Source organism: Perognathus longimembris, chromosome 1, assembly GCF_023159225.1.
Source record: "Perognathus longimembris pacificus isolate PPM17 chromosome 1, ASM2315922v1, whole genome shotgun sequence".
Lineage (NCBI taxonomy): Eukaryota > Metazoa > Chordata > Mammalia > Rodentia > Heteromyidae > Perognathus > Perognathus longimembris.
In genome coordinates, this window is record NC_063161.1 from 35,911,026 (window position 1) to 35,935,264 (window position 24,239).

Sequence of the window (24,239 nt, forward strand, 5' to 3'; positions counted from 1 at the left end):
ACTTGGTAAAAACCTCTTTAATGGCAATTTTATCACTTATAAGGTGAAAGCACAAACTTTATTCCAGAAGGAAAAGAAATTTGATTAGGAAAAATAAATAGTTAAGAAATAGCAGCAGAAGTAGCACATAGTTAAGGCTTAATGTAAGCTAAGCACTGTTTTAAGGGCTTTTACCTGGGTTAACTCATGATCTTATGTAGTATGAAATGATAAAAATCTCCTACAGGTTAGAAACTATTAGTTCAAAAGAGGGAAGTTTAGACAAAGCTGTTGTGTGAGAAATAGCTTCACAAAATGGCCTTGTTGAATGGCACATAGTTTAGTTAAATATAAATAAAATGAAGAGAACTTTCAGTGATGGTAGTAGCATGAGCAAAAGACTGTTAGTTTGCTAGGGCTCCCATACAAAATCCTTAGTGTGGGTCACTTAAGAAAAACAAATTTGGCTGGGAATATGGCCTAGTGGCAAGAGTGCTTGCTTCGCATACATGAAGCCCTGGGTTTGATACCCCAGCACCACATATATAGAAAATGGCCAGAAGTGGCGCTGTGGCTCAAGTGGCAGAGTGCAGCCTTGAGCAAAAAGAAGCCAGGGACAGTGCTCAGGCCCTGAGTCCAAGGCCCAGGACTGGCAAAAAAAAAAAAAGAAAAAGAAAAACAAATTTATTTCTCACAGTTCTGGAGGCTACAATGCAAGTATTAAGGGGTTTTCTGAGGATCTGACTTGGCTAGTTGATAGCTGTCTTTTTTCAAGTGTCTTCACATGCATGGTCTTTCTGTCCTGGTCTGTGTCCTGACATCATCTATTTATATTAATGTACTTGGATCATCTTCTCAGTAACTCCTTTTCCCCACCCCCTCACAGTGGTGCCCTGCTACACCTACATACCCTTTTACATTCATAACCTACTGTAATCATTTTTGGTCTATATTCCATAAACGAGTGAAAACTATTTGGCTTTTTGAGCTCAGCTTATCTCAACATGATCTCTAGTTCCATCAGTTTTCTTATAAATGACATCTCTTCCATTTACATTGGAGTAATATTCCATAGTATGTGTGTATATACACATCATACTTATCCCTTCATTAGGCACCTCAACTGATTTGCTAATTTGGCTATTGTGAACAGAGCTACAATAAACATGGGTATACAGGTATCTTTCTTATATACAGATTTACTCCTTCAGATATATGTTCAAGAATGGTATGCCATGAGTTGTTTGGTAGTTCTATTTTTTGAGGAACTGCCATACTGATTTCTATAGTAGTAATACTAGTCTACATTCCCACTAGATATGAGGTTTCCTTTTTTCTACATGCTGACCTACATGTTGTTGCTTGTTTTCCTGATGATTCCCATTATGACTGGAGTGAAATGGAATCTTATTGTAGTCTTGATTTGTGTTTTCTTTGTGGCTAAATATGTTGAACATTTCTTAGTATAATAGTAGCCATTTGAAATAGTTTCATTTTGAGGTACTGGGGATTAGGACTTCAACATATGAATTGTGTTGGGGAGGACAGAATTCATCCCATAACACAGGGCAGCAGAAATGAATGTAAGCCAGTTGGTCAGAATCAGAGGGGTCTAATAGGATTTAGATAGACTAGGGTAGTAGGAATTTGGAGTGCTATGGATGATATGGGTGACTGTTGAAATGGGTGTTTATAAGTAAATCATTGCTAAGATTTAGTTCTAACCAAAAAGGAGAAAATCACTTGTTAGAATAGTTTGCCATTAGATGTGGTATCAGATCCACTTTTGATACCTCACATTATTGTATCCCACTAAATTTATATATCACACACATCTCAAGGTCAATGTAAGTTTTTATCCATTCACATTCTTACAATAAAACATTTCTGTACAATGCAGAAGAATCAAAGGCTATTTTGTCAATTAGCCTTTGTTAAAAGTACCATTTTTAACATTAAAAATAACTTAAAACGTGATTGTTATCAGTCAAAATACCAGTTATTTGCTCATTACATATAAATTACAAGTATCTTCATTTTAAAAATTCAGCCAGGTAGGGTACTACCTGCCTATAATCCCAGCTACTTGAGAGTTGGAGGCAAAAGGATAGCCTGGGCAAAGTTAGCAAGACCCTATACAAAAACAAAAAAATACCTTTGGAAACCTTCCATTCAAGCTTGAGTCAAGTTAACTCCCCCCAAAATAGAAAAATACATAACACAGGGCTGGGAATATGGCCTAGTGGTAGAGTGCTTGCCTTGCATACATGAAGGGACAGGCAAAAAACAAACATACATACATACATACATACATACATACATACATATATATATATATATATCTCAGTAAATCAAGTTTAAAGACACATCATTAAATCTGTTGAAAAGGGGCACATGGTTAAATAGTAAAATAGTGAAAGTAACTTGTATATACATACCAGGTTTAATGAAAGAATTATTTCTGCCTCTTAAGGAGTAACAGCCTTAATGTCTCATTAAAATGATAAATATTGGTCGCTGGAAATATCACCTAGTGGTAGAGTGCTTGCCTTGCATATATGAAGCCCTGGGTTCGATTCCTAAACACCACATATATAGAAAAAGCCAGATTGTGGTGCTGTGGCTCAAGTGGTAGAATGCTAGCCTTGAGCAAAAAGAAGCCAGGGGGGCTGGGAGTATGGCCTAGTGGCAAGAGTGCTTGCCTCCAACACATGAGGCTCTCAGTTCGATTCCCCAGCACCACATATATGGAAAACGGCCAGAAGGGGCGCTGTGGCTCAGGTGGCAGAGTGCTAGCCTTGAGCGGGAAGAAGCCAGGGAAGGTGCTCAGGACCTGATTCCAAGGCCCAGGACTGGCCAAAAAAAAAAAAAAAGGGGGGACAGGGCTCTGGCCCTGAGTCCAAGCCCCAGGACTGGCAAAAAATATAAAATAAAATGGTAAAATGGTAAATATTAGCCTACTTTTTAAAATGCAGAACCTAAACTAACAGCAAAGTTACATTCAGTATAAATAGAAATTAAATGAAGTGACGATAATGAAGTATATATAATTCTAGGAAAATCTTGGGCTTGGAAGAGACAACATAAAAATCCTCTACTACAGACAGTTAATTCTATAATTCTTAGCTCAAAAACTGTTTTTATATTTAACCTCAAATTTCCCCTTTTTTTGGCCTCAGTTATTTTTTGAAAGTGTTCAATTGAAAATATTTCATGGGTGAAACATAGCTGAGTATTTTTTCTACAAACATGATAAAATCTTACTCAGTATTCTATTGCTAATCAATTACATCACACAGTTTGTGAAATAAATCCCTGAAGAACTAAATGTGTAGAACATAATACAAGGTACAAGAAATAACCTAAAACAGTATGGTAACCGACATCTGAATTAACCTACTTCTGAGTGCTTGTAAACATTTATCACAATGAAGAGAAATCAATAAAAGGAAACAGTTCAGTTCTGAAAGGGTTAAATAGAAAACCTGACACATGGCTTCTAACCATCCATCTTACATTACATTATAATGCCAGGAAACAAGTCTGGCTCAGAAAACTATACACATTTGTTTAGTACACATCAGAAACAACAGCTTCTGAAATCAAAAGTAAATGATTTGGTCAATAGCTGAAGAGCAGTTTGTTTCAAAAAAGGAACTTCCTGCAGATTATGTGGTTAAGCATAAATAGAATTAGTTCTCAAAACCTGCATTGGAAACTTTCTGTGAAGTCCCAAATGATTTAAACAAACAACAGTTATGATTACAAGTAAGTCTTCAGTAAGACAAATGTTTCACTGAATTAACAGGATCCCTAAAATGACTGAAGTTTAAGAAAAATCGACAACAAATTAAGGATGCCAGTGTTCAACTCTGAAACCATTCAAAATATAAAGGACAAGAAGAATGTAGCTTGTCTGCCCAATCTGTAACAAATTCAGTAGCACCCCTAAAAACATACTGGCCCATAGGCATAGCTTCTTTGTATATTGCTTAAAATCATGAAAGCATATGTTCTAAAACAGTATGTTTTTTTTGAAAACATGAACGAGGGCTGCAAATATGCCTAGTGGTAAAGTGCTCACCTCATGTACATGAAGGGCTCTGGCCCTGAGTGCAAGCCCCAGGCCTCCCCCCACCAAAAAAAAATCATTAACGATAGTGTACTTTAACTGAAATAATCACCATTCTAAAATAAGTATATGGCAGTAAGTAGTCAGCATCTCTAATAATGTTCTCATTTGGCAGAGGAAGCATGTTCTTTCGTACATATTCTTTTTAAAATCACTGTGGATCTGTCTTCTATACAAACTGAGGTTACTGTTTACTTATAAAAGCATTTTGTATTACTGGAGTATCTTTGTTAAAATTTTTCAGCCTTTTGTGAAATCTCAGGATGACTATAGTGATAGTATATCAAGCAAACATATGCAGAATATGTATATTCCTATATATTTCAAATCATATGTGATGTTTAAAATACCAAAATGGTATGTGAAAGGAATTTGGAATTCTGTTTTTAAAATATAATTTTATTATTATTAAGGTTGTATACGGAAAAGCTTCCATCTCATAAGTCAGGAAATGAGTAAATTTCTTTTCTTTCTTTCTTTCTTTCTTTCTTTCTTTCTTTCTTTCTTTCTTTCTTTCTTTCTTCTTCCTTCCTTCCTTCCTTCCTTCCTTCCTTCCTTCCTTCCTTTCTTTCTTTCTTTCTTCTTTTCTTTCCTTTCTTTCTTCCTTTCTTTCCTTTCTTTCTTGCCAGTCTGAGACTGACAAGAAAAAAGCCACTGGTTTTCTTGTGATTAATTGGGAGATAAGAGTCTCGTGGATTTTCTTGCATGAGCTGGCTTTTGAACCCAAGATCTCGGCCTTTTGCGTAGCTAGGATTACAGGTGTGAGCCACCAGCACCCGGATTGCTTTTTATGGACAGTCACCCCTTCCTTCCCGCGCACATCACCGCCCACAAGTTACATAGTTCGTTTCCCACATCAGGTATACTGAGTAGCATGATTACATTTGGAAATTGAGCCTCTACGATCTCTTATAATGGGGGGTTTTCAAAACTGCATTATTTTTCATGCCACTTTTCCTGAACTTTTTGTAAAGTTTATCCTTTTTAAATGTTATTCCAGATACATAAAAATGCTTTTAATAAAACCAGTCTGAGAATGATAGAATAAATTTTCCTTAATAAGGTAGCTCTGTACTTAATATTAATTTGTTGTCATCGTTTAAGTGATTGACTCTATTATGTGCTAGTCATTGTGTTTTGCTGCTAAGAGATGGGAAAACCAAACTTTTCCCCTATCCATGCACCACTCAACACATACTACCTCTGGCAATGGATATATGAGTTTTATTTCCCAACATACCGTACTGTCAATTCTCCAGCTGACAGTGTAGGAAAGGACATTACAGTTTATGACCATCTAATTAAGTTCTGACACCTGCTACTTGGAGATAACATCAGAGGACTCAGTACCGTAAGACTGATTCCCACTTCAGATGTAGTAGTCAGTGTCCCTTCTGACTGATAGACTATACACCAGAATTCTTATGACCATCTCCTTAGGTTTGATTAATTTGCTACAAAAAGCCACAGGACTCAGAGAAACACTTTACTTATGTTCACCCATTTATTATAAAGAATATTACAAAAGACACAGATGAACAGGCAGATGGAAGAGACACCTGGGGCAAAGTATGAGAAAAACATGGACATCCCATGTTCTCTTCAGGTGTACTCCTCTCTAGGAATCTATCACCTAGAAGCTCTTTGGACCAAGTCCTTTTAAAGGAGCCTTCAAAGCGTAAACATGATTGATTACATCATTGCCCAATGATAAACTCAACTTTCAGCCCACTCACCTCCCCAGAGGTGTTAAGTTATTATACTACAGATCTACAGACGATATTCTGTTTTTCAATCTTCAGTAATATAAACACTTTTGAAGAACTGTGACTATACACCATGATCATAGTTATTCACGCAATCGCTACAGAATAATAATTTATTTAGTGGCCTTATCATTGCTACGATTGATTCCAAAGGTGGTGAGTAATAAGAAAAATTCAGTATATGGACAAAAATTTGAAGCACACAATACAGAGATGTGCTACATACACATGACATATGAAGAATGGGGAATTACATTATTATATATATATATATCTTGAGAGTGAAATGCCTGTGAATTTATTAGATATATCTCTATCATATCTAATTGTCATTTTTGTAGGCATGTTTATTGAAAGCTCTATTTTAGTTTGGTGTTTTTATGACTTGGCACAGAGCTCCCTAACTATTTAGAATTTCCTAAAAGGTAGGATAATCCTTTGTTCTAATGAGGTTACTCTTGGAGGTTTAACAATACCTTAAGCAAGGAATTAAACTAACAACAGCACAACAGTAGCACACATATAGCTAGAGATTTTTGTACATACATTTCTACTATAATATTGAGTGGGAGTTCTCCCTTTGCCATATAATTGTGATTATGCCTCAAAGCTGAAAATAAAATGTACTACATTCTTCACATTCTATATAATGCCATAGTACTAAAGTAAATACTGTCACAACCAGCCCTAACTTACCATCATAAGATCACAGCAAGGGGAATGGAAGAAAGCTTGATCTAGATGGCCACCCAGGAAAATCAGAAGCTCTGCAAAGAAGCCTCATTGGAAATACAGCTTCCAGACACTGTCACACAGATTATCAGTTAATCTCACCCAGTTAAGGGTAAATATTTGTCTTTTTTACTCTTCTTCTGCCACAAACCAACAGGACTAAACTTCTAAGTTTTGGAAAACCATATTTCTCCCACCCAGTTTCCAAGTCTCCACGAACTAGAGTTTTGTGAAGGGGAAGAAAAGGTGAGAAGAGCTTTGAATTATCTGTATGTTGATGTTGGCTTTTTCACTCAAGGCTAGTTAGTACTTTACTACTTGAGTCACACCTACTTCCAAGATTTTTACAATATTTTAAATCAGCATTTTTGTTCCTAACAAAACAATACAGTTTTGCTCAGAAAAGGGCAAAGAATAAACCAAATACTTTAATATTATTTAAGATTTAATATTCAAGGTCAATAATTCTATTGATATTTGCAATAATATCTAGCATATATCTAGTCAAACTTTTAAACTATAAAATGGTTTAGTGATATAGTATGAAGTACAAAGCACTGGGATTGTTTGGTTTATTGGTGAGGGAACAGATAGAGCAGTAAGAACGATATATAAACCTTCTGTTTTGTGGAGGAAATAGACAATAAATACATAAATATTCAATAATAGTGTGCAGTGAAAAGAAGTATAAAGCAAGATAAAAGCTAGAGAATATCAAAGAAGTAAGATTCTCTTTCAGATAAGGTGGTCATTGAAACAGTCTCTGAGTAGGCAACATTTCAGCACAAAGATCTACAAGAACTGAGATAGTAGCAGAGCTGGGAATGTAACTTAGTGGTAGAGTGCTTGCCTAGCATTCATGAAGCCCTGGGTTCGATTCCTCAGTACCACATACACAGAAAAAAACTAGAAGTCATGCTGTGGCTCAAGTGGTACAGTGCTAGCCTTGAGCAAAAAGAAATTCAGAAAAAGTGCCTAGGCCCTGAGTTCAAGCCCCAGGACTGGCAAAAAAGAACTGAGGTAGGATCAAGTTGATATGTGTGTTATTTAGATTTCAAGTTGTTAATTCAACATCCCTTGAAGATAACTTTTTTCATGTTGCCAGCATTCTAATCCATGACAATTAACTTAATCTTTGCAGTAAGTAGTACATTGTTATATACAGTTATACCTTCATGATACGTATGCTTTGTACACTTTGCTTACAAATATGAAATTAATGTTTATTTTAAAGACTTGGTTTTTTTTTCCTCCATGAAACAGTTCTTTCAAGTTCAGTCTACATTGTCTCCCTACCTTCCTAAATGTATTTTTATATTACTTATTTGATAGGTCAGGCTGTCGTGTGTCTATTTCAGTTTCTATAACTAGACCATACATTTTCCAAAGACAAAGAACAAATTCTTACCAGTTAACACATTTTTTCACAAAGTAATTGTTCACTATATTTGTACAACTCAAACTTACTCTATACCTATATTTCATGTTTAGCTATGAATGTCTATATTATGATATTTAAATTATACTCAGATTGAAATCTATATAAGTTTGAGACTATATTTAATATACTTTATTGAGTAAGGGAACAGAATCAGAGAAATCTGTTCTCTGTGGAAGTTATAGTTCTATTACCTGAAAAGCTAAGTAACCAAAGTGGTATTTCCCATGATTTATATATAAATAGTTGATCCTAAAGATAACTAGGGGAGCTGGGAATATGGCCCAGTGGCAAGAGTGCTTGACTTGTATACATGAAGCCCTGGGTCCAGCATCACATATATAGAAAACGGCCAGAAGTGGCAACTGTGGCTCAAGTGGCAGAGTGCTACTAGCCTTGAGCAAAGAGAAGCCAGGGACAGTGCTCAGGCCCTCAGTCCAAGGCCTGGCAAAAAAAAAAAAAAAAAGATTACTAGAAAGAAATTGTTTAAGCCCAACATTTTTGTGCTTTACACTGGCACTATTTAAGCCCAACATTTTTGTGCTTTACACTGGCACCACAATACTTTGCTTTTATATCTATAAAGTGTATAGATTCAAAAGAAAAACAAAGGGCTTTTCATTTAGTTTTCTTCCATAATATACATAAGTGTTCAAAATAATAGTGGAACTATTCTGATAATTAAAATATGACTATTGTACTTTAAAACCAGCCATGAAAACCTTGTTTTTTAGGTAGATTTAATCTTTTATTTTCTTTTTTTTAATCGGTTGTGGGGCTTGAACTTAGGGTCTGGGCACTGTCCCTCAGCTTTACTGTTCAGCCTTACCCAGGCTGGCTTTGAACCACAACCCTCAGATCTCAGTCTACTGAGTAGCTAGGATTACAGGCCTGAGCCACCATGGCCAGGTTTAATCTTTGAGTAACTAAAGTAACACCTTCTCATTTGATCCAACAACAAATATCTTTATTCACTCTAAATTGGATCTCATGTAAGATTCATTTATAACTGTATCATTAGAAAAAACTCATAGATTGATCATTGATCTATCTGTCCCCTACTTATGTGCCTTTTCCTAGAAAATTGGGGTGGGGTGCAATAAACAGATTCTAATTTTAGAGAACTAGAGCACTGCACAAGTTAACAAGGCCTAGGGATCCAGTTACTTTGAGGAAAATTATTGTAGAAAGTTTGAGGAAGATTAAACTGATGCAAAGAAAACTGAGCTATGCATATTATGTGCCATCAGTTTTTCGTGACTAGGGACAACATTACTGAACTGTGAATTTGGAGCAGAACTAGAGCTTCAGGTGAGGCTTAGTTGGACACTGTAAGTGAGGAGGGATTAATCAGTTTATATTATTTCCAGCTTCCTGGAATTTTTAGCTGCTTGCTATATTGCTCTTTACCTATACATATTCTCTGTGTAAATTTGCTTCTTCTCAGATCTATACATGATCTGTATTTTAAAAAGGCTTTCAAGTAGTTAATCTGATAATCCAGTCTAATGAAGCACAGAGCCATTGCATGTCTATGAAGTGGGTAATCAATTGAAATGCACAAAATAAAAAAATCTTAGAAATCTGTTACTTCAACTATCAGAACTTCTGATTTTGTCTCCTATAGAGATCTATGAGTACATGTAATTATTAAAGTTACCTGAAAAAATATTTGCCACTATAAACTTATTGATGGTATATTTTTCATAAACTAAATTAAAATGTATAGCTGTGTTAATATTTCAAGATAAGTGTGTGTTAAACCATAATTTTTGTTATTTTTCTAAGCAATAAATATAAGTCAGACTAGTTAATTGAATGACTTATTTACTTATCCATTTATTTACTTTATGGTCCCTTTACTGGGACTTAAATTTAGGGCCTTGTGTTTTTGTTTGGCTTTTTCATTCAGGACTGGTACAATTATTTGAGCCACAATTCCACTTCTTAAATTCAGAATTCTTTTTATTTGGCCAGTCCTGGGCCATGAACTCAAGGCCTGAGCACTGTCCCTGGCCTCTTTTTTGCTCAAGGCTAGCACTCTGCCACTTGAGCCACAGCGCCACTTGTGGCCATTTTCTGTATATGTGGTGCTGAGGAATCGAACCCAGGGCCTTATGTATACGAGGCACGCACTCTTGCCACTAGGCCATATTCCCAGCCCTCAGAATTCTTAAGGAGGAAAAAAAAAAGACATTTTTTTGTTCTATTGAAAAGATCGATTTTTTTAAAAAAATCTTAGATATCCTTTATGTAAATGACTGGCATCAGCTTGAATTTGTCAGTTTCAATAAAACATTTCTTTAGCCTCATTAATTAAGAAAAAAGTATGCTCTAATGAAGGAACCCTACTAGTATGTGAAATGATTGCTTCATTGGCCTGATCATTAATCATCAGCAGACAAATAGAAAAATAATCCCATATTGTCAGACAAGTTTATTACTTTAAAACTTAAAAAGTACAACACTTAAATCATAATGTACTTAATCAAGTTTGTTTACATTTTTTATAATGTAGAAAGTGACATTAACCAAGAGCCCTTCAATCTAATCTAACAATGGATTAATAGCCCTTCTCCCCTTAAAATGTTACAACAGTTAAAAAAAAAACACAATATTTTTCACTTTCTATTTGAAGTTTTAAGCTAACTCGTTAACTAATGGATGAGACTGATAAATATGCATTACAGTTATTACTGTGACAGTTCTTAGTAAAACCAATTATAGCCAGGTGGCTCAAGCTCATCATCCTAGCTAATGGAGAGGCATATCAGAGGATTGCCGATCAAGAGAAGCCTGGGCATAAAAGCTTTCAAGACTTTATCTCAGTCAATGGCTGGGTGCTGTGACCCTCTTCTGCCTTCTCAAGCTATGGTAGAAGCACAAGGCTGGGAACAGTAGTGGGTACCTATCACCTCCAGCAACGTAAGGATGCAAAAGCAGAAGCACTGCAATCCACACTGGCCCCAGCATAAATTGACACCCTACCTCAAAATAACCAATGCACAAAGGGGCTCACACCTGTAATCCTAGCTACTCAGGAGGCTGAGATTTGAGGATTGCCTTTTAGAGTCACCCGTGACAGGAAAGACCATGAGACTTTATCTCCAATAAACTACTCAGAAAAAAGCCAGACATGGTATTTGTAGCCCAATGGTAGAGTACTAGCCTTGAGCACAAAGAGGCTCAGGGATAGCTTGCAGGCCCTGACCTGAGGTCAGGCCTCGGGACCAGCAATTTTAAAAAGGTGCTGAAAGTGTGATTCAAGTGGTAAAGTACCTTCCCCACAAGTACAAGGCTCTGCCCTCAATCACCAGTACCCCCCCCCCCAAAGTATAAACATAGAACTCAAGATTCAATCCTCCTAAATTGCTCTCTGATGTTTTATTGCTTTTGGCTGACATTGAGAACTTACTGCCAACCTTGAGCTCCTGTTTAGTAATCTACCATGAGACAGATGGGGATACTTCGGTTGGTTTTGTTTTTTTGCCAGTCCTGGGGCTTGAAGTCAGCGCCTGAGCACTGTCTCTGGCTTCTTTTTGCTCAAGGCTAGCACTCTACCACTTGAGCCACAGCACTACTTCCGGCTTTTTCTATATATGTGGTGCTGAGGAATCGAACCCAGAGCCTCATGTATATAAGAGGAGCACTTTACCACTAGGCCATATTCCCAGCCCCCAGATGGGGATACTTTGGATAGCAAAACAGCCTCTAATCCCTGCTTTGTAGGCTAAAACTCTAAGCAAGTAAGGCATCCAACAGAAAGAAAATAAACTTGTCATATGTAATAGGTGTCTAGGTACAGGCAAAAGACAAAGCAGAGCAGGATATAAAGAATCAGGGTAGAGATCGCGTGTATGGAAGATTATAATGCTAAACAGGATGAACATATAGTCCTCGCTAATGTGATGACTAACTAGGAAACCAAAGGAAATAAGAAAATTCATCGTTGAATATCTGGGGAAGAGCATTTCAGGCAGAGGGAACCATAAATACAAAACCTTGGTTTGTTTGGGGTCCATCCTGAAGACTAGTGTGACTAGAAATGAGTAAGCAAGTAAGATCCCACTAGCAGATAGGTAAGAAGGTAAAGATGTGAGAATGTTGGGAGTCCTGTGGAGAGGAGTTACAAAGTCTCAACCATAAGTCACTGTACACTGTTTTGATCCTGACTTTTTAACCCTAAGTGACATATGTCATTTGTAGTAGACTAGTGACATGATCTGTTGTGTTAAAGTCTGACTGCAAAGGATTAAGAAGCAGAAGCAGAAAGACCAATTAGTATCCTGCAGCAATATTTCATTTAAATGAAGATAAGTGCTATAGCAGGGTTTTGATGAGAAACAGTTTTCAAATAAAGACATATATGTATTTTTTTCATGTTAAAATCTTACAAAATATAAGTAGCTAAAAATGCCAAAGCAAAAATCACTCAGAACTTCATTCTTGGCATTGATGGATAGTCTTTGATTCCTTCTTAATGTGTATATATTATAGAGCTATTCAGAAGTTAGCATACCAGACAATTTTTACTCAGTATCTTCACATATATATTAGGATAATTTTCCATTTCTTAAAATTCTCCTGAAGCACAATATTGTGGCTACATATCATGGTTTTAATAGAGCACAATTTAACCATTATATAAATAGAGAAATTTAAGGATTCCCCTATTGTTGACCTCTACATATTTTCACATTTTCTGTGATATAAATGTTATTAATAAATACTACTGAATAAATACATATTTCAGAATTTGTTTTATATTTCTGATAGACTTAATTTTTAGAAAGATCAGATGACCAATTGTGAGAACTGTTGCTATTTTAACATTCTATGTGAACATGATGGATTTCTGGCACCTGAGTTTTCACATCCATCTGTTTACAGGGCATTGTGCCCACTCATTAGGTTTATGTCAGTTCCAAAAAGTCATGTGTAAATCAAGATGGCTGATACATTTATATACATATATACACATATATGAAATACATGTATAAATATAATGTATTTATTGAATATTTATTGGAAATTCCTTTAGTCATACACTGATTTAAATAACTTTCAATTAGGCATATATAGAAAGCAAAACATCAGCAAGCTCTTTACTTAGTAATAAATACAGTAGTAGACTTATTCAATATGAGGAGAAATTGAAAGTTGAACTTAGGATAATCACCATGAATAAATTTTTAAACCATTTAATATACTATTTGAGGAGGAAGAAAATACCATTCATTTGGCACCTATTATATATGAGGTGCTTTTACAAAATTTGTGCATATAATTTTCATCATAATACTACAAAATAAATATTATTCCTACTTTTTAAATGGAGAAACTTGGTCAATGGCTTACATAGTATCATGCATAGAAATTGGCCAAGATCATTTCAAGCCACTTTGTGTGTGTATGTGTGCACATGCATGTGTGTGTGTATGTGTCTGTGTGTCTGTACTCAGATCCTAGGGCTTGAAATGGCCTGAATGCTGTGCCTGTGCTTTTCTGCTCTCGGCTTGCACTTTACCATTTGAGTCACAGCTCCATATCCAGCTTTTTTGGTAGTTAACTAGAGAGGAATCTCAAGGATTTTCCTGCTTGAGCTCATTTCAAACGAAGATCCTCAGATCTCAAACTCCTGAGTATCTAGGATTACAGGCGCAAGCCACTGGGCCTGGCTTCAAACTATCCACTTTTATCCAGTTCTAAAGCCCTACACTCTTTCCTTTCCTCTCTCTCCCTCCACTTCCCCCACCTTGTATGAGGTTTGAACTCATGGCCATGATCTTGCTAAGCAGGTAATCTACTTAACCTACTCCAGTAACTGTCTCCTACTTTCTTCCTTCCTCCCTCCCCCCTTCTTTCTTCCTTTCTTCCTTCATTCCTTCCTTCGTTCCTTCCTTCCTTCCTTTTTTCCTTCCTTCCTTCTTCCCTCCCTCCCTCCCTCCTTCCCCCCCCCCCTCTTTCTCTTTCCCTCCCCTCCACCACTTGCTTTCCTTCTTTGTACCTATCGGTTCCTGGGCTTGAACTCCAGGTCTGGGTGCTGTCCCTGAGCTTTTGTGTTCTACCACATGAGCTACTGTTCCACTTCTGACTTTTTGGTAGCTAATTAGAAATAAGTCCCATGGACTTTCTGTCTGAGATGGCTTTAAACTGTGATCCTTATATCTCAATCTCAGTCTCCTGAGTATGTAGGGTTACAGTAAGCCACCAGCACTTGCCCCTTTATCTTATTTTTATTTATCACATCTCAGTTCTAAATTTTGTTAGAAAGAAGGACATAATGTTTTTATTTTTATTCTTTTTCTTAGCATTTCTTACATGTCATATATGAATTTACTTAGGAATTCTATAACAAGAATTATCTAATTGCCAAGTAAGAAAATTTTACTACCAAAAATATAAAATGCTTTCCTTATTAATTACCTTATTTTAATTAACCAATAACAAATTAGGAAAAATATTTAAGGTATTTTGGGTAGGAGGGGTGCATAGTGACAGCATGCTAACTTTACTTTGGAGTGCCACCTACTGGCAAATAAGTCAAATATTTGACAAACAAATTATGTGGAAAGATTAAAATTAATTATTGGGGACTAACATCAAGACAGTATCCAGGTGATGGATGTAATTTCCAGATCCTGTCTCCTCACAGAAACATCAAATTTGAGTAATTTCCTAAATTTATAAATGCTTTCACAAGAGCAAAGAATATGGGTAAGAGATTATAAAACAAATGATCATAGAAATAAGAAAGGATGAATTGAAGAAGGTACAAAGGACAGTTCCACATTACTCAGGTACTGTGTTATTCAAATGTGTCCCCTCCAAAATTCAAGTGTTAGAATTTAATGGCAAATGTGATGGTTAGAGGTGGGAGGCTCCCATCCTTGAGAGTTTCTACTCTGTGAATGAGATGAAGGTCTTCGAAAAAGAGTCCACATGCAATATTTGGCTTACTTTCTTTTCCTTTTGCCTTTTTACATGTGAAGACATGGTATTTCTCACTTCTAGACACTACAATAATGTGAAGTTTTGGGAGCAAAAAGCAGTACACGCTAGACAACTAAGCCTTCTGGTGCCTTTGATCATAGATTTTACAGCCTCCAGAATAAGCAGAAAATAAATTGATCTTTATAATTAACTCAGTCTTGAGTATTGCAATGTGACATAAAAATAGAATAAGATACTACAACACTTCTCGCATAAGTTTTCACAGTGCAACATTCCAGAGCCATAACCTCTTCAGTGGCCATAAAATCTAACACCAAACCTATTGCAGGAACCCCAGTGCCACACAGACCCCAAATACTCTAGGCGCCACATAGACTGCTGCAGTCCCAGGCTACAGGCCCAGCCCAGCACCAGGTTATCATTCACTGCCTCAGGTCCTAGACAAACTCACATGGACACAGGCTCCAGTGCCAGCCTGGGCTCTGCAGCCTTAAGATTGAAAAATACCCAGGCTTTAGGCTTGCCTCAGTAAACCCAGTGCCAGGCCAGCTTTCACATTCATGCTTTACTCCTTATATCCTTAAATCCAAGGCCAACATCTTTTCCCTAAAGACTCAGGTTCCACACCAACTACCATGAACATAAACGCCAGACCTGATGGAAGTATATGACCCAGGAACTATGCCAAACCTTAATAACCTAAAAGAAAGAAACTTTCCATTTACCAAGGTTAAACCATGAAAATCTGAACAGGATAATAATGATTTTGAGGATTTGGTGAGATAGTGACTGTTCTATTACAGAAGGCTAGTTTGGTGGAAACAAGCATTCTGCCATTCCCCTTATCTCTGATCATTATAGCAAGATGTCACCTTGAGCTGAGCACTGGTGGCTCACCCCTGTAATCCTAGCTACTCAGGAGTCTGAGATCTGAGGATCACAGTTCAAAGCCAGCCCAGGCATAAAAGAACATGAGACTCATCTCCCATTAACCACCAAAAAGCCAGAAGTGGAGCTGTGGCTCAAGTGGTAGAACATTAGTCTTGAGCAAAAAAAACTCAGAGACAGCATCTAGGCCCTGAGTTCAAGCCCCGGGACCAGTTGTGCTCTGGGTGTGTCACACAGAGAAACACACACACACTCACCACACACATGTACACAAGATGTCACCTTGAAAGAGGACCTATTATTGGGTTTTCTGTGAATTTCAAAACAAGGAATAATTATGGGTCAGGGAATCTTGGAACATCCTGACAGTGTCTGAGTGAAAGATGACCACAAAGGTGATTGTAGTAAAGGAAAAGGGCTGATGTGTCTGAAGAGAAGTTCAGGAAGCCTGGAACTCTGGCAATGAATGATGTTGTGAAAGCCCTGCTCCCCCCTGGTAAGGACCCAGACTTCTTGCTTGAGGGTAGCAATAGAAGGCATGCCTCCTGGTTATGTGTGTCTTGAAGCCCAGAGCCCAGGCCTTCCAAATCATGCTATATTTACAAACTCCTTTCACCATAAGAAAGTAAACTCCTGGTCAGGGTCTTATAGCATTAAGGCCCAACTCTAGGGACTGCATCCTAGTGTTTGTTTATCGCTAAGTAGGTCTAAGAGCCCCAAGCCAGTGTCTAGGAAATCACATGATTTCCCTTCCTCCTTTTCCAAAAGTGAGTAGAACTGCTGAACAGTCTGAAAGCACTGAGGTTCCCATGTGTGTATGCTGTTAGATGGGCTTGAGAACCCCAAGCCTAGTGCTTCTGAATCGTTCATATGAGTGAGACTGGCATCACTCAAATTTGGAACTTGCTGCCCCTGGAGACACAATTGGAAAACTTATGGAATGAGTAAGAATCTGCCTGTCCTACAGGCTGTAAAGCTTCCTGCAGCCAGCTGTGGCTCCTAGTGCACAAAGAAGGGAAACTTATATAGTGAAAGTAGTCCAGAAGCAAACAACCAATACTTCTATAAGAAACCCCCCACTACTCAATCTGAGTAGTGCTGGGGATCAGGCTGGGTAGCTTGATCATGTGGGAAAATGTTTGGCTACTGTTGGCATACTGCTAGCCCAGAGTAGATAAATAGCACGTTATCTCTGCCACTCGCTGAGACTAGTTCAACTGAAAAAGTATGGGTAACTAAAACTTTAAGCCAAAGACTTGGCCTCAGATGTGTAAATCCCAACACAGAAGCACAAAAGAAGGTCACAATTTATATCATACTGCTTTATCACTCTTGCACAAATGTTATTTTTAAATCAAATTAAGGGGTTTAATTTGAAAGAATGTAAATTATCACACAGAAGAGACACCTGCACAACCACATACTTATTTATGGCAGAACTATTCATAATTGGCAAACTATTGAACACATGTTTCTATCCAAAAGCTGATGAGTGGATAAGAAAAGTGTGGTATATACACAGTGGAATATTACTCTAAAATATCCATAATATGTTGGAATATATTTTGGAAAGAGCTCCAAAAATTAGACACCAAAAGAACAATCCAAATTAGTAAATGAACAAATAGTTCTCAAAGGAAGAAATACAAATCTCCAATAAACATGAGAAAATGTTCAACATCCTCAACCATAAAAGAAATGGAAACCAAAGCTATAGTTTGGTGGGGTATAATAGCCAACACTTATAATCCCAGCTACTTAGGAGGAGGAGACTGGAAAGATCATAGTTTGAGACCAAGCCAGTAAAATAGTTATTGAGACCCTATCTCAAGCCCAAACTTGGCTTGTTGGTACCTGCCTGTAATTCCAGTTACACAGTAGGCACAGTAGGTAGGTGGGATAACCATAGTCAAATGCTGGCCCCAAGCAAAAGCATGAGGTTGTATCTGAAAGATAACTAAAGCAAGAAAGGCTAAGGCTCAGGTGGTAGACTGTTTGCAGAAAAAGCATAGTATCCTGAGTTCAAACCTCATTACTGGAAAAACAAAAATGACAACACCCTGGAACTTCATCTTACCATAGTCAGAATTGCTATCTTGACGGAAATAATAAACAACAAATGCTGGTAAGAATTTTGGGGAAAAGGAACCTTTTAAGTTGGTGAGACTATAAGTTAGTGTAGCCACTATGGAAATAATTGTGGAGGTTTCTCAAAAAACTTAAAAGAGAACTACCATACTATACTACTAAATTATTTTCCCAATAAAATCAGAAGACATAAATGTGTAATAAATCAAAGCTCTACTATTTTTTTAGAGATAAAAGAAACCTGAAGTTCTGACAATTTATCTGACTTAGAATAACTAGTTAAAAGGAGAGTTACTATTCTAATAAACTGCTAATCTAGTAGACTCTCCACAATATAAATGTTGACTCAAGTCCAGGAGTACCCCATGGAACAAAGTGAGCCAAAAAAATGGAAAGAAAGAAGAAGAGAGGAATACAGAAAATAAAAGAGAAAAGGATAGACGAGGTTTGACATCGAACATTGGGGGGAACATTAAGGAGAATGGAATTGCAAGCCATGTTGTATTTTATGAAAAGTAAATTATAACAACTCTAACTTTTATTCCTAACATTGTTAAACAAAAGAAGGAATAGCTGTATATATTTGTCAAATCTATCTATTTGTATTGTGAATGGGTTTTCTACTTGTATTTTTGTTTTATTTTGGATGGAATGATTGCTTTTTATGAGATGATTGGAAATCTGGCTTCTTCTGATGTGGGCTGTAATTTGGAGTCATTATACAAAGAATAAAAATGACTCTGCTGTGTCAAGATGCCTGGCTGAGTGCCATAGAGTCAGAATAATCTCTTGTTTATTTCACTGGACACTTATTCCTAAGACTCAAAGAAGACAAAGAGCAAGATAATGAGGTCCATTGATAATCTAAATTGTGAAGCATTGTTAATTTGACTGAAAATAGAGAAGTAAAAAGAAAGTAAATACAAGTGCAAACACATATACCTGGAAGATACATTAAGAGTTCACTTCAGAACAGTCTAAAATGAAAATGGATCATAAAAGTTGTAGAGAAAGTCATAATGAGAAAAAGAAAAAACGTTAGTTATAACAGTTTGGAAAATCAAAAGTACATTTCCATAAATCTACAATTTCAAAATCTATTAATAGATGTCTTATTATATTGGAAATACAAATATTTATGATGCAGGATTGAAAGCCATAACAAAGTGAAAATTAAGGAATAAATTATATATAAAATGGACCATAAGCTCATTTTTAAAGCACTAATAGTATTCTTGGCATCCAATTTTAATTAAAGTAAAAAAAAATAAATTGGAACAAGAGAAAGAAAGGATGGAAATTTGTGCTTCTGCCCTCTTTTTGTCTGTTTTTCTCTCTATTGCTTCACTGTGGGGGAAAAAACCATTTTTTATTAATAATTTCTTCCTAATTCATAGTTCTAGAAAAGAGCAACCAGGCTGTAGCTACCACTATTTATAGGCAAGTGGTCAGTTGAAATTCCTCTGTAGTCCTATATCTACTCTTCATATTCTAGGGAGAAAAGCAAATATTGTTTTGTTGTCATATCATGATATTGGAATATGTGGGGTTAAAATTCTATTAAAGTGCTTTGATCAGAGCACTTGGAAGTTGCCCACTGTGTAATAGCATTTATAAAATTTAGCATATAAGGTAGAAATCAAATGTCATTGGACAAGAGACAGACCTTCCCTGAACAAGTGGATGATGTAATTCAGATGTTCTTTTCAGCAGATAATCTTTATTTCATAGCAGAAAGAATCCATTAGAGTGCAAGACATTTTCAAATTAAAGGCTAATTTATGCAGAAATATTAAGCAATAAACACACACTAAGTCAAAGGTCAGTAATATTTCAGTTGCTCTGCAAAAATATAATAGCAAGTATAAGTCTTGTGTGATAAGAATTGAGAGAAACAAAAAGATACTTCAGTAAGACATTTTTTGGTAAACATCCATTGAGCCCCCAGTTTTGAGGTGGTGCTCAGCCTTACATGCAGAGGCAGTATTTTTTTTATGAGTCAAGAGTCTGCTTAAAAGCAGAAACTTCAGATGATCTCCCAGGAGAAGACTTAGGAATGACCTGGATACATATTTTCCCCCTCTCCCTTCTAAAACTCTGACTGTTTAAAAATCAAATGAAACACAGCCATCTGGAATGCTCTTCTCTTCCCTAACCAGCACATATGCTGCTTGTGATCATTTTCTTAAATCAGCAGGCTATGTTGACAGAGGGCATCAGCATTAATACACTTCACTATGTCCTTTTGTGAACCAATCCAAGGAATCTTTAACCACATCCTTTTCCCTTTGCCTTCTCAGTTCTGTGCATCTGAAATATTTAGCCTGAAAGGAAACTCAGTGAGAAAAATGTCATACCCTTTAGATTTATAGAACAATAACATCATATGTGCTGTCAGAGTGGTAAAAGGAAGACAAATTGTGTGGCCAGTGTTGCTTACAAAGAACTTGCTGTGTGCAGATACAAAGTCATAACTGGAAAGGTAGATTTTATATTCAAAGAAAAGTGGTTATGGTTAAAAGGAACCTATTTCTAATTCATTTAATTCAAGGTTATTTATAGTACCTACTATATGGGCCAGACACTATTTGCTTCATTTTGGTTCTTACTAAAGCCAAGTACATTTTGTTCTTAGTCCATCTGGGCTACAATAAGAAAAATACCATAGATTAGGTAATTTTGAACAACAGAAATATATTGCTCACAGCTATAGAGGATGAAACGTCCCACTTGAAGTGATCAGAAAATTCAGTGTTTGGGGCAAGCTCATTCTATCTTTCAAAAATTATGCCTTCTCACTGAGTTCTCCCATGGTAGAGGGGAAAACAAGCTCTTTTAAGCTTTTTTTTTTTTTTTAAAGAACATTAATTCCACTCACGAAGGCAGAGCATTCCTGACCTAACTATCCCTCCCCACAAAGACCCATTTTTTCAAATGTTATTGCATAGAAAATTACATTTTAATATAATCATTCAGACCATAGCATATGTTCATGTTGGGATACAAAGATGAATAAAATATAACCATTGCCTTCAAGAGGTTTTGTGGGAAATAAGATTCAACAGACAACTATCGTTTAATGACCATGTGATAAGTACAATTGAAGAGACAAATATGGAGTGCTATGGAAGGTGATAAGGGTTTTGGAAAAGTTTTTTTCAAGAAGTGACTATTGAAACAAGTCTTGAAGAAAGAGCTTCAAAGAGAACCAACAGCTAGGCAACAGGGCTTTAGTATTAAGAATACATTGACATTAGGAAGTGATAGACTGATCATGGCAGAGCCAGATAGTAGAGGTCTTATGTGGCATATTAAAGAGTTTTCTAGCAGATTTTTGATGGATTATATTATTCTAGCAGAAATATTTAGTGTTTAAAAAGTTCAGGAAATGTGATATCAACATAGTTCCTTATGGTATAATACCTTGAAAACTTCAATGTATGGTGTCCATCTCCAAACATATTTTCCAGTTTCTGACCATGGAACATGTATTATCTGTTGGGACTTGAAGCACACTTTGGAAAACAGTGCGCAAATCTCTTAATTGGATTAATAAACATGGGCAGTTTGCATTTTAGCATATTCTCCACTCTGTAGATGTCTCTCCAATCTAGTGACTCCTTCCTTTGCTATGCAGAAGTTTTTTAGTTTAATGCAATCCCATTTTTCCTTCCTTGCTGAGCTTTTGGAGTTCTACTCAGGAATTTTCTGCTTATGCCTATAAATTCTAGTGTTTTTGCTATTCTTTTTGTAGTAGTTTTGAAGTTTCAAGTCTGACATTAAGATTTTTGATCTACTTTGAACAGATATTGGTACAAGGTAACAGGATCTAGGTTCAGTTTTCTGAATGTGGATATCCAGTCTTCCCAACACTGGTTGTTGAAGAGGCTATCTTTTCTTCTGTATTTGCTTTGGGTCCCTTTGCCTTATTTTCTCTCATATGTGGATGCTAGATACACATATATGTAAACACACACACAGACACACCATCATGTTTGTAATTGTGGAACTATCTGAGGGGATTTTGTAAGGGTAAAGAGAGTGTTATAGAATGACAGTATTGAAATACATTGCAACTGTGAATGATGATAGCAAATGATGATAGCAAAATGAAACTCGCTGAAAATAGTTGAATAATAGGGGTAGAAGGTATAGGGAAAGTAAGAGTTGAAAGGTCAATCTGATTAAAGAACTGTATATGCATGTGTGAAATATCCCAGTGGAATCTCTTTGAATAAAAATAAAAAGAGAATGTCCGGAATATACACTGAAAAGGGAATGTCAGGAATATAAAACAGGCCCTGTCTGAGATTGGTGTACTAGTGAGAGGGAGATAATGAATGCAAAACATAAAAGAGTATGAATATAGAACTTTATTTACCTTTATGCACTATAAGTACATGTGTGAAGTGAAACAATGAAGCTTGCCAAGACTAGCTTGGGAAGGAGACAGGAAAGATGAGATAGAATGATGAAGAAGGTGAGTCTGATGAATATACATTGTTTGCATATATGGATGTGTAAAAGTGAAACCTTGTACAACTAATTGATGCTAATAGGAATGGGTTTTGCCCTGTGTTTTCACTTTTTATTGATTCGTATTTTTATTTCATTGGGATCAGATAAAATATAGGAAGATATCTTAATTTTCTCATGTGTCAAAGCTTTCTATGTGTCCTAAAATATTGTCTGCTTTGGAGTTAGTTCCTTGGGATGATGAGAAGAATGTGCATTCTGAAACCATTGAGTGGAATATTCTGTTGTTTGTATGTTTGATCTGTTCAATTCTGAAGTTGTTTTGTTGTTGTTGATGAATTTCAGTCTGTATGACATACCTATTGATGAGAATGGAGAACATTAGTCTCCCAGTATTACTGTGTTGGTATCTACCTGTGTTTTTATGTCTCATCATGTTTGTTTACAAAACTGGGTGTGCCTAAATTTGGTGCATATATTTTACAATTTGTTTTTGGAATATGCTGTGATTTGCATAATCCTTCTAATACTCATGTTAAAATCTAATTGCAACAATCTAATCTAAGTGTAACAGTATTTAGAGGTGAGACCTTTAAGAGGTGATTATGTCATGAAAATTCTGCTTACATGAATAGAGTAAGGTCATTATCAATGGAGTGGTCAGTTTTTTGTGAGAGAGGGCTCCTATTAAAAGACAAGTTCAGCCCTATTTTTCCCTGACTCATGAGTGGGTACCTATCCTCCTGTTATTTTGTGATTCAGCAAGCAGGTATTTACCAAATACAGTCCTGACCTTGGACTTCCCAGCCTCCTGAACCATGAGCCAAATACACTTCTATGCTTTATAATTTACTTAGTTTATGGTATTAGGTTTTAGCAGTAGAAACAGACAAATTATTGGTAATTATGTATATAGCTATTTTTATATTTACACATATGTTTTTGTACAGGGTATCTTTGTTTTTCTAAGGCCAGAAGAGAGATTTCTGGGAAATGTTATGCTTAACTTTATAGGATTTCTGGGTGTTTTTTTGTTGTTTGTTTGGGGTTTGTTTTTGGTTGTGGTGCTCAGTATCCTCACCTAGGATCTCATGCATGCTGAGAACATACTTTACCATGGAACTTTTCTTTAGTCCCTGGATTGATGACTATGCTTGTAAAATCTTTAAGATAAATTGACAATCGAAACCACAGAATGGAGAAGAACTACCATCTTTCCAAGAATACATTTAGATAGGCATACATAATTGTTTACTATACACCAGAAACAGTCTTTATCTCAGGTACTGCTTTAAAAATGAAAATGAAAACACAGAAACAAAAACAACTCCAAAACACAAGGACTTAAAATAAAAGCAATAATTTATGTGCTCCTAAGTTGCAATTTGGGCTGTAAGGCTTACTTATGTTGTTTTGGCTATGGTGCCTTTGGGCATCTTTCTCCAGCAGGGTAATTGGACGTATGATTACTCTGGACTCCAAAAACAAAATAAAACATGCCACTATCTTTTTTTTTCTTTTTGATGTTGACCTCACTTATATTACCTGTAATTTCTCAACTAGTGTTTCTGGTAAGGTGGACAATGGGGCCTAATTTCTAATAATATGTTCATCTTTTACCTGGAAGATTAGGAAAATGGGTAGAGACAAGGGACTAACTCCTATAATTTCTCAGTTAAAAAATGATTATATCAGACTCCATATCAGATAAGACCATGCATTCTAAAAATGTGAGAAAAAAAGATGGACACATTGTGCTGGAAATGAATCACAAAACACAACTACA

At 36.3% G+C, this 24,239-nt stretch overlaps 2 long non-coding RNA genes across 2 annotated transcripts; both read right to left on the reverse strand.

Moving 5' to 3' along the window:
• Positions 1 to 671: 671 nt before the first annotated feature.
• Positions 672 to 22,869, reverse strand: LOC125361292. The gene is made up of 3 exons (XR_007212933.1): positions 21,935 to 22,869; positions 20,543 to 20,545; positions 672 to 793 (listed from the first exon to the last, which is right to left on the reverse strand). It is a non-coding gene; the product is annotated as an uncharacterized LOC125361292 (long non-coding RNA).
• Positions 4,868 to 6,881, reverse strand: LOC125361284. The gene is made up of 3 exons (XR_007212931.1): positions 6,132 to 6,881; positions 5,937 to 5,941; positions 4,868 to 5,565 (listed from the first exon to the last, which is right to left on the reverse strand). It is a non-coding gene; the product is annotated as an uncharacterized LOC125361284 (long non-coding RNA).
• Positions 22,870 to 24,239: the final 1,370 nt, after the last annotated feature.